Below are 12,180 nucleotides of genomic sequence, written 5' to 3'. Positions count from 1 at the left end.
AACGAACCTTTGAAAACCTGACCTGACCTAACCTATAAAAATCCTAAAACTATAAAGCACGTACAGCACCTTATTATTGTTGTTGTTTAATGTGTTGAAGTTTTCCGTGTTCAGGTGGGGAGGGGATCTATGAACTTGAAAGTGATTTTTAACCTTTCTCTAGATTAAGGAAGGTTAGGTCAGGTTTTCAAAGGTTTGTTATTTTTAGTATCTTACCCCACATTCTCCATCTACTTCAAAGCCCTGTCCACTTGTTGGGAATTGGTGATGTCTTATACAGTACTGTACTGTAAGTGGGAAACACTGGAGCACCTTAGCTTTTGTGTTTATTCAAGACATTGTCAGGTCATGAGACCCAACTGTGGGTGACCTGACATTGCATCAGAAGGTCAGTATTTTGAGACCACTCATCGTCCACCCTACCTCCACCTGACATTGCATCATGTCTGTTCAGTAACAGGAGACCCCCACAGCTCAGTGTGACTGGGAAATACCCGTCGTCGTTGTAACACCGTATCAAAGATTTGTAGTTTTTTAATTATATTTATTTAACTAAGCTTTTAGATAAACAATTCGGGATTATTCTAGTAAAGAAATGGAATTTCTAACTTAAGAAGAACTGCTTATACGGACTCCGGTAGTTTAGACTCCCGGAAATCTTTCCCCAGCACCCAGAAACATTCTGTGTTGTTTAGTCTCTGGGAAACTTTTCCCGGTAACCGAAAAAAAGAAATCCGAGGACAAGGGATTTTTCTGTGTTTGAGAAAGTCGTTTGGACACCGGCAAATATCTCGTCCCCGGAAGTTGCTTCCATCAAAGAAAGTTTATTTATTTATTTAATTTTTGCATAATATGCAGAACCCCCGACTGAAATTAGATTAGGTTAAATAAGTTTCTTTGGTAAGGTTAGGTTGTGTTGGGTCCTGTTCATTTTTGTTTCCATTTTTTGTGTTCAATATCATGCAAATAGTATCTCCTCCAAAAATTTGGGTTCAATTCCATGAGTTTTTTTTTGTTCTGGTGCTAACGGTCTCCTTCACCTTTACTCATTATAATGTTTTACAGTGTTGTGTGTTATTGGTTACATTTCCAGGAAGCTTGAAGGACCAGCAACACATCTCGGTATGACCAGTACAGACTCAACTGTACACACTGTCCAGTAGGGTGTGTCAACATGTTAAAAATCAAATTTGGTAGTCAAAATATTGTGCCTCTTTATGTCTAAACTTGAGATTAGCAAACAAAAATGAATTGAAATAACCCTCACCTACATCAATTATACCTTAAAGTTTCAAATATCAGTATTTCAACAAATTAATGAGACTTGATTAGAATTATTCACTTGATATTAACTAATCTCATGTAAGCATATGGATTATGGAGTATTTGATGGTTCTATAGCTTGTGTACAATATGCATGTCAGAACATGAACAGGCTCTCCGTGTGGGACAGTTTAATTCTTGTTTTGACTTGTACCAAGCGTGAGGATAAGGCGCCCGGCTCACTCTCCTTCTAGATATCATAGACGGTGGTTTGCTCTCATTGCACTTGCACCTACTCTACCAGACGAATTCTACATTTTAATTATTGTAAGTAGGGCATATTGATTGTCGCAGTTACTTATATCATTGTATAAAACATTATGTTCTAAGAAATTATTATGTTATTTCTGTTACAGCATTTTTGATAAACAAATTGATATTTTTTGAAACAACAATTGAATTATGAAACATTTTTCTATTTGTCAGATAGTGTGAAGATGTCAAAATTGAAGACAAGAAGTCAGTTGTCAACCCACTTGGTAAAGGGAAGGAGCTTCCTGTATCAGAACTTCCAACAGTGAGAGACATGCTAAGATTAGGGTTACTCGTTCGAGAAAAAAATGCAAAGGACAGAAGGAACTATACAGATAAAGAACTCATAAATGACATGATAGTCCCTCTTCTGCATCAATGGACAAAAGCTAATGCACTATTCAAACCACCTGTGATTAATCAGTGTCGAACTAACGAAATTATGGCACAAAGCAGTTGAAACATCACTTGGTAAAGGAAACTTGGCCAGGAAAAATGAATTTCTGCACACACTTGATACTCTGTTTGACCTGCAAGTGCTCCATACAATTATGTTCTGAATCCAACTGTTCTCACTCAGGTAAGAGAGAAAATAATTCCCACATTGATTGTGGTTGTCCTCGTGAAAAGAAGATCCCTGTTTTAGAGCTTGAATTTATAAAGGCACAGAGGACAAAGGCAGAAGGCCAAGGAAGTATGCAAATGGGTTCAATAGATTATTCAGAAACAAAGAAGCAGATTGCTAATGCCAAGAAGAGAGAACAAATCCGAGAGAGGGAACAAAAGAAGAAAATGAAGAGTGAAGAAGCCATCCAAAGAGAGGAAGAGCTGTGTCAAGATGTTTATCACTTCTTTGATAGTTCTTCTGATGAACAGGAAGCAACATCAGATGATAGTTCCAAAGAGCCATCTGAACCTTTACCAAAGAAAATGAAATACAACACAAGAAATATTTCAAACATTGCTTTAGCTAGTATTCGCCACCATGCTGAACTTCGTGAGGCTGCAGAAATTGCAACTGCCGCGAGGATGTATCTTTGGTGATAGATCATAATAAAATTAGAAGAGCACAAGAAAAAATAATGAAGGAAATATCTGGTGAGCATGAAAAAGATTTAAGCGAGGGAGGGCTCTCCTGTCTTTTGCTTGATGGAAGAATAGATGACACAAAAGTTTTGCTAGAAGTAGAGGGAGTGAACAGAAAGTTTCCAGGTCTCATCAAAGAAGAACACTACTCTGTCTGTTCTGAGCCTGGTGGTCGGTTTTTGTTTCACTTTGCTCCCGAAACTGAAGTAGAAGGGAAGAAACATGCAGAGGTCATTGCTGATCATATTTTATGTTGGGTTCAGGAGAGAGGACTTGGCAGTTCACTGCAGGCTGTTGGTGGAGATTCAACTGCAGTGAACACCGGATGGCAGGGGGGTGTAATGACGCATTTAGAGAAAAAACTAGGAAGAAGACTTGTTTGGATTGTATGTGATTTACATACAGGCGAGCTACCTCTTCGTCATCTCATCCAGGAACTTGATGGTCCTACAAAGAGCAACAACAAGTGGTCAGGTCCCCTTGGCATCATGCTGGATGAAGCGACACAACTAGAAATAAATACAACCTTTCCAAAGGTCGAAGTTGGCCCTCCCCTTCCGGCGTTGTCTGAAGGAGTCATCAAAGATCTCGGCACAGATCAATCCTATGCTTATCGTATTGCCCAAGCAATAAGATCATTGGCTCTCTTGGAGATTGGACCTGTCAGTCACAGCTGTTGGTTAACTACAGCTCTTCGTTTCTGCAGGATTTGGATTTCCAAACACGAATTGAAGGGCAAAGTGCTGAAGAATTTGAGGTTAATTGTTGAATTTATTATTGGAGTTTAGTGTGAAACTTAATCCTATGTGGGTGGATCACCTTTTGTTTCAATTGCAGCTAGTAAGAACAGAGGAAGGTAGTGAGGGACATCGTGTTACCTGTGGCAAGAAGGTCCGCTTGGTATGCTCGATCAGAAGCAGTTTTGCAAGCAATGCTTTGCAGTCAATGTACCAATCTCCGAACCGAGGCTGTAGAAGTCATTCTAAAGATTAGAGGAACGCTAATAGATGACGACCAGTTGGGAGACTGTTCGTTTCATTCAAGAAAAGTTCCCCCAATAAACGTCAATGCCACCAAATTGTCAGAATTGGTTGACTTGAGTTTGGAAGTCTTAGAGCCACCATTGACAACTAGCCAAGAATTGAGAAACCTTAAAGAGACTCCAATGCAGGTGCCGAAGTGTGGAGAGATGTGTGAAAATGGTCACAGAAGCAGCGGGCCATGTTTACAGCCACTAGAGGCGAGAAGGTTACATCAAAGCACAAATAGCAAGCAGACTACTGATGACAAGAAACCAAAGCAAAGAGAGTATGAAGGCATTGGTTACTTTCAAATAGACTACGGATAATAAAATAGAATAATTTGAAACAGTAACATGTGTGCAAACGCTGGTTATGTTATAAATTCACAAATATGTACATTTAAAAATCCATTTGATGTAGGTAGGACTTATTATAAAAAAAAAATTATGCCAGAATATTGTTTTGCATGCTTAAAGACTACAATAAATTGCTACCAAATTACTCGATTTTCAATTTAGCCAGTTCACCCCCTAAATTGACACACCCTACCTGAGTGTCCAGACCCATATATTATGACGGCACCAATGACAACTGATGAAACACAGCTGACCTGTGGGAGGTGAGTAACTGTTATTTCACATGTGTATAAGCCTATTCTAATACAGTACAGTACTTGCTGTTAACGCTCATAGGAGCGTTATTGGTTTGACGCTGGAGAAATAAACCCTCGACGTTGACAGGTACCACATAATTCGGTCAAAGAACAATTCTCATATAACAAATGCTGTTATCTCGGGATACATAGTATGAATAATACAACCTATGTACAGTACATAGCCTGTTAACATCTTAAATATAACTCGCGTTTTATAACTGTTGATACATCAGATCAAATTACAGTACATAAATATACTTATTAAAGTTATTTAGAGTTTCTTGGCAGATTCTAATACTTCACGATCGCTCACGTCTTAGGGTCTAGTGGTCCGAACCGACGTGTCGTCTGTCCCGTAGAAATCGGTGGACTACCCTCGAGGGCCATCCGTTTCGTATTGAAGCACCTCGGCTAATTCGTCGTCAACACTATATCCGTTCTCTTCTAGTTTATCTTACTGTGGCGGTAACACTTGTGTTTTTTTACACGTGTATTCCTTTGAGACTGTTTTTATCTAATGGCCACCCAATAGAGGTGGCTATGCCAAGGGATGGAGACCAGTGGGTTATGTAAGATCCCTGCATTGTTCTTGATAATTTTGTCAAGGTTTCTTTTGTAGTCCAGTACTGTTCTTGATTCCATAGGTCTACCAGTCTGTGTAAAGTAGTATTTCCTTATATTTGTTCAACATGAGAACTTGGCCAGCTTGTAGTGGATGTGAGACTTTATCAAGTGCCCTAGAGAAATGCACATACATCCATGGTCCAAAAGTTTGTTGAACCCCAAATAAAATGAAACCGCACACCCGCATCAAACGAGAGACAGTCGAGTCAGAAACTCGTTCCTTTTGACTGACCGTACAACACATCCACTGGTAGACCTTGGTCCATGTGGTCTGTTAAAAATTCAATGAAAATGACTTAAGTTTGTCAGCAGAATATTCTATCCATGAAATCATGTTGTGATGCATTGATTAAATTGTACTCAGTTGGATGATGAGGGTGTCTACTGGTCTGGAAATGGCAAACAATTTTAACGGAGGCTGGAAAAAGTGGGAAATTTTATGTGAATTGAGTGCAACTTCAAAATATTGTTATTTTGACAGTAATCAATGCTGTACTGTACTGTATAATAGGTAAATAATTTAATTTTTAGATGCAAATTCCAGTAAGTGAATTGTTTGTATATCATATTTTATGTTAGTGATCAAATAACAAAATATTACACGTCACAGCTACTGATTCTGCAATGAGTATTGTCATAGATGAATTGTTGTTTGTTATTTAAGTGGATGAGAAGTGTGATTTTTCAGTTGTCACTGCTAATGACATGGTTACCCTTCTGTGCCACCACAGTTGGAACCCCCGATTACATCAACTTTCCCCCGTGCTATCTGGATTTTGGTCGGGGATACTTGTGTCCGGTGCTGGACCCCAGGCCGGTTTTCAAGAGGATCTAGATTAAGCGAGTCCGGGCTAGAGGGAGTTTACTGTACTATAATGAAAGCATCTTTATTCCTTCAGTATGAAATCAACCCTGAAGATGTCAAATATTTTCTGATTTAATAAGTGATATTTTCTCAACCATGTCGTACAACCTTCATCATGACTATGTGGTTATCATCGTACTCCGGGACAATACGATATTAACTTCTCTGTACCAGTATTTTGGGACAACACTTAAGTTCTTTAGGGAAATTGGGACTCAAACAGACTGTCAGGTTCAGGAGAGGTCAAAAGAATGGCTCTTAAGATAAAAGTGAATACTAAATGTAGGAGGATGCACCTAGGTCACGTGTCCCAACCGGACGAAGAAACGTCATTAACGGAGACCAAAATACCGTACGAGAAGGACCCGGGAGTGTATGCGACACGTAGATGGTCTGTCCCTCGTAACGCTTTTCGAGTATTAGGTGCTTCCCGTCCGAAGTACCGTGACCCCGTTTGGTCCTGTACTTCCCCACCTCCACCTGTACTTCCCCACCTCCACCTGTACTTCCCCACCTCCACTCCCCCCACCTCCACTCCCCTCCACCTCCACTCTCCCCCACCTCCACTCTCCCCCACCTCCACTCCCCCCACCTCCACTCCCCCCCACCTCCACTCCCCCACCTCCACTCCCCTACCTCCACTACCCCACCTCCACTCCCCCACCTCCACTTCCCTACTTGCACTCCTCCCACCTCCACTCGCCCTCCTCCACTCCCCCACCTCCACTCTCCCCACCTCCACTCCCGTACTTGCACTCCTCCCACCTCCACTCCCTCACCTGCACTCCCCTACTTGCACTCTCCCACCTCCTCTCCCCCACCTCCACCGACGGAGGGCTGCAGTTCACAAGCCGGGACTTTGCTGCGTTCATCGAGCGACGGGGAGTCCGGCAGGTGTTGTCACCGTCCCATTACCCGCAGTCCAACGGCCACGCCGAGGCTGTTGTCAAATCCCTGAAGCACCTCATCCTCAAAGTGGCCACTTCTGGGAATATCCTCAACTGCGAGGCCTTCGACCGGGGTCTCTTCGAACTCCGCAACAACCCAGCTACACCGGATGCTCCCCTGCCCAGGTCTTGTATCCCTGCTCACGCTCAGTCCTTCTCCAAGGAGTGGCAGGTTAAGACAGAGGATTGCGGCCGCCGAACGAGTTCGTGACGTCGTCGCCCGCTAATACTACCACGCCCGTTCTCTCCCCAAGTTGAGTGTCGGCACCCAAGTCCGTGTTCAGGACCTTATCTCCCTACGTTAGGACAAAGTGGGCGTAGTCATGGGTCTCGGTAGATCACGGGACTACCAGGTGCTGTTACCCAGTGGTCGCGTGTGGTGGAGGTAACCGCCGTTTTCTCCGCCCCGTAACAACGCCTTCTGCTGACCCCGTCACCAGTGTTGAGTCCTGTGTCCTCCCCAGTGATCAAGTCCCTCGACGCTCAGAACGGATCCAAAAGAAAAGGTCCGCTCAAGACTTTGCTATGAGCGTATAGAGGGGGGGGGGTTATATGTGTATGTTGTATGTATATTATGTATTCCATTTATATATATACTACTTATTTAGCCTAGCCAGCAGCATGTGGCAATGCATTTGTTATGTCCCACACGCTTAGATAATGTGCCTGGCGACATATGGAAGCTGCTACATGTCGCCTGAGGGCTCGGTTGTTGATAGAGTAGGGAGTGCCGTCTTGTTGTATTGTAGTGGGCTACCTCCGCTATATAAGACCTAATCTCGTGGTGACCTACCTCTTTCTACCTACACCACCTCCTCCGCTCCTGCCTGGCGGCCCTCGCTTCCGTCGGCGAGCCACAAGCTGGTCCTCCTCTGAGCACCCTCACCAACCAGATCTCTGTACATCACGCTTGTAACCAACCTGCCACTTCCCAGCACCAAGCTGCTCTGTACATCCAATACAATATGTATACAGAGAGCACATTGTGAGTTTCCTTTCTCCAACCAATATCTCATAACCCCACAAATGGTGACCCCGGAGATTCGCACTCACACAGGATGGAGGAGAAACCGATCACTCTCCCAGTCTTCAAGCAACATGGAAGACTGGCTTATCCACACAGAGGCAGCTCTCATCGGCTCTACAGGTACTGTCTCTACACCTCAGGTTAGACACCGTAGAGCAGCTCTGCTACTCTAAGCAGACACCAGCTCCTCTTCCTGCCCCAAGCACCACGTCCTATCGACCCCAGCAGGCGCATCTGAGGACTCTGTACCTGCCGAGAGGGAAGCACAGCATTCGTCGCCGTTGTTTTTTTCCCTCCGGCACTCCCACCTGCTGTTGTAGACCCTGCTCCTATTATAGACCCTCCTCCTGACGTCGCCCCTGACCCAGTGATCATGAGGACGCTGCCCCTGCAGCGACAGAAGCACAACATTCATCGCCCCCACACACCCTTTTTCTCCCACAGATCTCGTGTGTCTAGACTCGAGACAGTTGTCTCCCCTAGCGGCCGGGTCTTTCACGCCCTCGCCGTTATGTCTCGCATGCACCGCCGTTTTGCCTCGCATGTGCCATGCAACCCTGCAGACAACAAGTCTCCTGGAGGGAAGGGGGGAGTATCGTAGTGGATTCCTCCCCTACAAACGCTGTTTGTCGCAGAGTAGCCGACCCCGCGAATTCCCCAGCGTATGCGTCGTGGTCTAGGTCAACTATTAAGCCACGCTTATCTCCGCTATATAAGACCTGACCTCGTGGTGACCTACCTACACCAACCAGCAAAATAGAATTCTACGAGTGTTTCTGTTCGCCCCTGTAGTTAGAACCGAATACCTAGAACATGTACAAATATATTATGCTTATTTTTAAAAAAAATTTCTTATTCCAGGTGTTTCGCATATTATCCGAGTCAACAGAAGGAGTTCGTCTTTACGATCAGCTCCTTCCGACCATCTCCGAGATGTCATCCGGAGAGTTGAAGTTTGCTCTTGCCATCCGGTCTCTTCTCCAGAGTATCGTCAGAGGTACAATGATTTATATTAAGAATATCTTCAATATAATTAGCCCTAGCATTTCAAGTGGATGAATGTTTAATTAGTAAGAATCATGATACCACTTAAAAAGTTGTCAATTTGCTTTAAAAGGGTATTTGTGGGGGATAAATGTAAAGGTGTACATATAAATGAAAATATTGAGTGTTTTATTATGAGGTACAGCACAGTACAAGCTTTTAGGTATGATTTTGTCACCGCTAAATCTGCATTACACATTTTGTAATCTACTTTTATTTCCAAAATCTGGTTAAACTGTCTGGGTTTTTCTCACAGTAGGAGCAGAAATAGGCACTCCTTGATTAATCACGCCTCCATCACTGTGTCAAGCTCTGCTGACCTGGCTCTGTCAATGGAATGTGGCTGTGTACTATTTACACTTTGGAGGTCACATTGAAGCAACACTTAGCAATGATAGGGAATTACGCAGTGCAGTATATATTTTATTTCAATATTGTTGCTGCTAGTGAGTTGTACTAAACAAGTATCCACTATGTATTTCATAACATTGTAATTTGTTTTGGCATTCTCAATTTTTGTTTCGGATATACTGTATATATAGGGATGCTGTAATCTAAAATTAGGTTTTGCATACATCAAGAGTACGTTTGTGGCTCCTCACGAGTTGTACTTGCTCAGAAATATATACTGTACAGTAATGTTATATACAGGTTGCACTTAAAAAAATCCAAACATCATTTATCCCCAAACTGTGAACATCCAAAAGTGATCGCATTGATTATAAAAATGTACCGCGCTGCCAGATGATGGCGTTTCAGCACACTAAGCTAAGATATCATCACCGGGGCATTTTCTCGTAGTCGGTCACTGAGTTACACCCTCCGACTCGCCGTCACCCGCACTTACGAACGGGATCCCAATACATTCACCTCAAAAAGTTGTAATTAAACTGTCATTATTTTCATCATTGTTTAACAGCACTTTATGTTATGTAACCTAAAGTATGGGTCCAGGAACTTATCCCTGTTGTAAGTTGCGGACGGCCTGTATTATTGTTAACATTATATTTTGAGTTCCTTAGTTTAGTGTGTTTGTTATACCTGTACATGCAGTATTATATATTAGTTTATAGTTGTCATATATGTAGTATTTTATTTGGTGCTTAATGAAATATTAGGGTTTTTAATAATGACCTTGAGTTAGCCAACAAGTTCAGTTATCTGAAACATTTTGGATTTTTGAAGTGGAACCTATATTTCAACTCCCTCCTCCAAATATTAATGTACTATAGGAACAGAAATGGTTGATTTAAATTATTGCTCCAAACTGCACCACACCATAGTGCCATCTTTGGCATATACAGTAAATGAACTTTTGTAAACTGTACTGTACATATTTAATGTCACATGATGTGACAATGTTTGTTTTGTCAAGTGCATGTCATTAGTGTAACGGTCGGTGCCAAATCATCGTTATTTGGCGCCATTCATTTTTAGATATACCTGTATCTCATTTATGAGACATTGTTTATCTAAGCCAAGAGTTGTTACGTCTTGCATATTTCATCTCCGTCGTCAGAAAATGTAACGGCGCGATGTTGAGCAATTTGTTGCCAGACTATGGATGATAGATAGGATCTGTACATATCATATTAAGTCTTCAACACAAGATATTTATTGTCAACTCTAAATGAAATATGTTGTGAATAAAACTTTTCAATTTGTGTTACCAAAGTGAGAATAAAAGATTGTCTCCGGCCAGCTTTTTTCTTTTATTATGTCCCGTAATATTCCCCCCGCCGAGAGCCTCCGTCGTTTGCTTTTAATGTATACGGAGACCGAAATCACAAATTGACGGTTTACGACGAGACGCGAACGTGCAACGTCACGAAAGAAATATTGGCCGAACATTTATGGTAAATAATTTATTTCTTCACTGCCACACGATCAGAGTTTCGTTGTTTTACCCCGTAATTTCCTTCATGTTTCGTGCCCTGCCCGCTATGGGTGATTTATGATCGTAGATAGAGAAAAAAAATCTTAAAATTAAAGAAAAAGTTGTATCATTTTTATTACGATCATCCAAACATTTGTGGATAAAATGAATGAAATAGAAAAACTGCTTCTGGTGTTAAACCACGGCTTTGAGACTGTCTCGGCGACCGACGCCGAGCCCACGTGTTTCCGAGGGGCCGTCTCCACCTTTCAGTCACTCACCTGTGGTGTCCCCGAAGATACTACTACTACTACTACTACTAATGTTTGGAAAGGCAGTTGTCAAAATACCATCCGGAAAGGGTTGTCACTGACTTGTCAGATTCAGAAGAGAAAATGTCTTTAAATTGCAAAAACTCCTCTAGAACAGATGCTTCCAGGTCACTGGAATAGGTACTGACAGCCAATGGTGTCATACTCCGTTAAGCTAAACCGCTTCTTTATTTCTGTGCTCTAATTCATTCGTAATATGGTGTAGAAATTGTCCACCTTGGATCAAGTTGAGTTTCAGTGCCAACTGATTCATCCAAGAAATGTTTTCTCTTTTTTGTTGTCGTTGTAGACAGGCTCGGCAAAAGCCCTAGCCTGATCTTCTATTTCATCCAACTGACCCCGTCTCATTTGTGAGACGAAGATGATCAAGCTCTCATACAGTTTCACAACTGACAGAAGGTGGGTGTGAACTTTTTGAAGTGATAAGCTGGTTGCATTAAACCTTGTTAAGATTTGATACTATTTTACAGCAAGAAGTGGTGTTTCAAATGCTTGCATTCGTCTTATGAGGCCTTGACCTTGAAGCTACTGTCGGAACATATTTTGTTCTGCAGTGCTGACTTTATCTCAAGGTAATGTAAAAACACTGCAGCCAGTTTGTGAAAGGGATTTCGCTACAATCCCTTCAGCCGGTAGTGCAGCTGATGATCCCAACTATATGTGGAGGTTGAGAAGTAGTTGTATAAGGTTTGCAAAAATCCGGAATTTGAAAGAGACCCAAGGCAACTGATGTTCCTACAAGGTTGAAGGAGTGACCTGCACAAGGGACGTAATATGCCAGCCTTTATTCTGGCAGTGTAAATGGCTGACATATTGGCAGCATTGTCATAACTCTGCCCTCAAGACGAACTTCTGTAATTAACTGTACAATAGTTGAGGCTATGCTCTGTGCACCATTGAAGTTATAAAAATCGCTCAACTATGAATGTAAGTTGGTCAGTATGACTAACATCCGGTGTGGAATCTACACTAACTGACTAATATTTGTCTCGTTTCACTTCACTTATGATAATTGATTGACCATTTGGTCACAAATCGTTTTTGAGAGATATGAAGTGTTTGCACAGCACCAGATGCTGTGCAAGAAAAGTGTCCAATTTGGCCAGGAGTTGCAAGGTAATTGCCAT

The 12,180-nt window shown here is 42.2% G+C and overlaps 1 long non-coding RNA gene across 2 annotated transcripts; it reads left to right on the top strand.

The window, feature by feature from the left end:
• Positions 1 to 346: 346 nt before the first annotated feature.
• LOC121857946 lies at positions 347 to 10,546 on the top strand. Of its 2 annotated transcripts, XR_006087305.1 has the most exons (3): positions 347 to 1,159; positions 4,238 to 4,302; positions 8,663 to 10,546. It is a non-coding gene; the product is annotated as an uncharacterized LOC121857946 (long non-coding RNA). The 2 variants fall into 2 exon arrangements; XR_006087304.1 differs by lacking the exon at positions 347 to 1,159 and having other exon boundaries at positions 4,144 to 4,302.
• The last annotated feature ends 1,634 nt before the right edge of the window (positions 10,547 to 12,180 follow it).

The sequence above is a fragment of the Homarus americanus genome, unplaced genomic scaffold, assembly GCF_018991925.1.
Source record: "Homarus americanus isolate GMGI-L3 unplaced genomic scaffold, GMGI_Hamer_2.0 scaffold42668, whole genome shotgun sequence".
Lineage (NCBI taxonomy): Eukaryota > Metazoa > Arthropoda > Malacostraca > Decapoda > Nephropidae > Homarus > Homarus americanus.
Note: the sequence above shows the minus strand (reverse complement) of the source record. Positions and strands in the feature narration are given on the sequence as shown.